Here is a 3349-nt window from a genome sequence, read left to right on the forward strand (position 1 = left end):
TACATTTTAAGTTTTAGGTTAATAACTAGTACACTCATATATAAAATATTCTAACTTCTATATCTATACCGCTATAGAAAAGTTTAAGAATTTAATGCTTTGATTTATTACTTAATTCTAATGATTTATCAAACAGTTTTTTCGGAAAATTTTCAAAATAATTATCACTTTAATTTTTTTTGGCCAATAATTATCACCTTAAATTCCTGTATTCAAGAAAACTTTTATCGCAACTTTTTATCTTAAGATCAAGATATCTTCTTCTGTTAAAAAAAAAAAAAAGATCAAGATATCTTCTAAATGTTTAATAGAAGGCTAGAAAAGGAGATCAGATTTATTTTCTATTTTTTAACTTTCGTTTTGATATTCTAAGATTTTCATTCAGTATAATTCAATTAATAAAGTGGAGGTTCTCTTTCATCGGTATACCCTTATTATTGAAAATTATCAATATACTTTTAAAATAAAAAATATCAATCAAGAACGTTAAATAAAATTTATATCAATTAAAATTATTTATTATTAAAATTTAAATAAATATTTATTCATTTAAATTAATTTTTTTATCAAAAAATATATATTTATATTTTAACAATAATTTATTTTAAATTAATAATAATCAGTTTATATTTTTTTATTTAGATTTTAACTATAAATAGTATTTGATATAAAATTTGTTCAATGACGGTAGTTTCCCTTTAAATATTTTTAAAGACAGTGCCAAGTTGGGTTCGTCTTCTGTGTTCAACAAGTTGTTAGAGCACCCAGGTGCTCATCCATCAAATTTATATCCATCAAATCTGGAACATTTAAATTTAATTTAATTTAAATTTAAATTTAAATTTATATTTATATTATTAAAATAAAAATTTATAATTTTTATAAATAGATTTATAATCAATTTGAATAATATTGATTTAATTTAAGTAATTTAATTTAATATTATAACTTTTTAAATTGACTATCTACATATACTTTGAACAGTCCATATTCGATATTAAATATTTATATGTAAGATCTAAATTTAAAGTTTTTATTTTTTATTTGGATGAATAAATATTAAAAAATAAAATATATAATATTTTAATTATAACTTTTTAAAAATAATTTATAAAAAAATTAAAATTTAAAAATTTTAAATTAAAATTGTATAAAATATATCTGAATAGTTAATATATAAAAATATAAAATTTTTAATATTAAATTAAACTCTTTAAATTAAAAATAGATTAAATTAGTCACAAAATATTTATTAGAACTTTTTTATAATTTTTATAAATTTTTATTTTAAAAAATATAAGATAAAAATATTAAATTACTTCTTTAAATTTGAATGATCTAGATTAAAAATTTAGGGACTGTTTGAAATTATTTTATTTTATTATTTTAAAAATTGATATTTTGTAGAACATGTTTTGAGAATAAAAAATAATAAAAAATATATATTTTTCTCATTCTCCCTTTATTTTTAAAACAATAATCTTAAAATATTTAAAAGTTATTTTTATTTTTTTATTCTTTAAAATAATATTTTATTTTTTTATTTTTTTAATATATTTTAAAAATATGTTATCAAACAGGTTTTTTATTTTTTTAAAAAAATTAAAAATTATTTTTAAAAAAAATTGTCAAGCAGGTCCTAAATGATTCAATTTAAATCACCCTGATGAGCACGCACACCAACTGATGAGCACCCAAGATGGTCCCGTGCCAAGTTACCCACCTTATACAATAAACAAAGAAATTGGACAAGCGGAAGTGAAAACCCATTTGCACCCTGTGCTAGGGTTTCGTGGCCGCATCTATACATAGTACATGATGGGACTCACTCCATTCTGAGTTGATTGGCTTGAGAGAGAAGTCACGGGTGTGGGAGACTTGGAAAGAAAATAAGCGAAAGATATGAATATTTTCTCAGGAATTTTCTTTCCAATGCCTCCCATACCCTTGATTTTCTCCTTCGTTTTTTCTTCCATCACCACCCCTTCATATATATCTTCTGCATCTTCTTGCTTCTGCTTCAATGGGAGAAGTCACAGGTATGGGTGGTTTGGAAAGAAATAGGAGAATGTTTATGCATATATAGACACACAAATACATATATATACCACTGAATTTTTCTCTGTTTTTTTTCCTATGCCTCCCATACCCTTGATCTTCTTCCCCTTCACATAATCTTCAAATATGGATCACAGCGATTTCAGGATCAGCAACTTCTTCTTCTTCTTGACGTATGTATATGTTATATTCTCTTATTGGATCATCCTCAGTTCTGAGTTATCTGCAGATCTGCCTTTTTCTAACATACAGGATCTGATCATGTTTGGGTCGGTGTTTGAGGTTTTGTAATCTGATTGTTTGTGGAATCCATTAGCTGCTCGATTCTCTCTCTTGCTCAACTGTGGAGCTTTAATTTTATATGTCTGGTTGCAGCAGAAGCTTTAGAGAAAGATAAATGGCTGCCAAGTTGTAGTCTCTGAAATCTGAGGTCGACCGACGGAGAAATGAAATTCTTTAAAGTGATCCTGAACCAAAAATATTTTTGTGGCTCGATCTTTTAAGAATCTTATCCACTCGTGGACAGGCCTTCAATTTCAAACAGTGTTTTTAGGTGCTTATAGACTGTTTATCGACAGTATCCTCTTCCACTAATAATGAGATTTGATTTCACGGCTTGATTTGATGTATTAAAAAGATTCTGGTTAACTACTGGACGAACTGGTAGTCTGAAAGTTTTTCAGTTTGTGTGGTGCTTATTACTTATTTTTACCCAAGGAAGAATAGTGTTTCCTTCTTCGTGATAAAAAAAAGGAGGTTGGCATCCGAGACTTCGCAAATAAGGAGTATGGTTAATACGGAATGAATTCTTAACTTACTGTTTCTCCTTGTTTTTTTGGAATATTTCTTTTTCAAATTCTTGAATATGATTTTCCCTAGTAAAAAAAATAGAAAAAGAGAAGGAATTTAACCATTGGGAAAATATCGTTTGAGTACTATGAAAACAATTTAATATTAACAAGGATTTAAAAATTTTCTGAATTTGAAAATAATTTTATATTGAAGTAGATATTTATTAATTAATGAATTTTATTTGTTAAAATATTATTTATACTTGATTTCTTTAATTTTTGATAGATTTTATCAATTAGTGGATGATTTTTAATTAAATGTGAATGATTATTTATTAATTATTAAATAATAATTTATATACATGATTTACATTTATTTCTTTCTACGATTAGTTTTTTGTAAGATTATTAAATTTATTAATTAGTGAATGATTTTTTATTAAGAGAAAATTATGTACTTAACTTTATATACTTGATATAAATTAAATTATAATATATGA

The 3349-nt window shown here is 24.1% G+C and overlaps 1 long non-coding RNA gene across 1 annotated transcript; it reads left to right on the plus strand.

Moving 5' to 3' along the window:
• Window positions 1-1800: 1800 nt before the first annotated feature.
• Window positions 1801-2737, plus strand: LOC129297710 (uncharacterized). The gene is made up of 2 exons (XR_008590234.1): window positions 1801-2231; window positions 2311-2737. It is a non-coding gene; the product is annotated as an uncharacterized LOC129297710 (long non-coding RNA).
• The last annotated feature ends 612 nt before the right edge of the window (window positions 2738-3349 follow it).

Source organism: Prosopis cineraria, unplaced genomic scaffold (genome assembly GCF_029017545.1).
Source record: "Prosopis cineraria cultivar Desert tree isolate PC_DT_omini unplaced genomic scaffold, ASM2901754v1 PC596, whole genome shotgun sequence".
In the NCBI taxonomy this organism is placed as follows: domain Eukaryota; kingdom Viridiplantae; phylum Streptophyta; class Magnoliopsida; order Fabales; family Fabaceae; genus Prosopis; species Prosopis cineraria.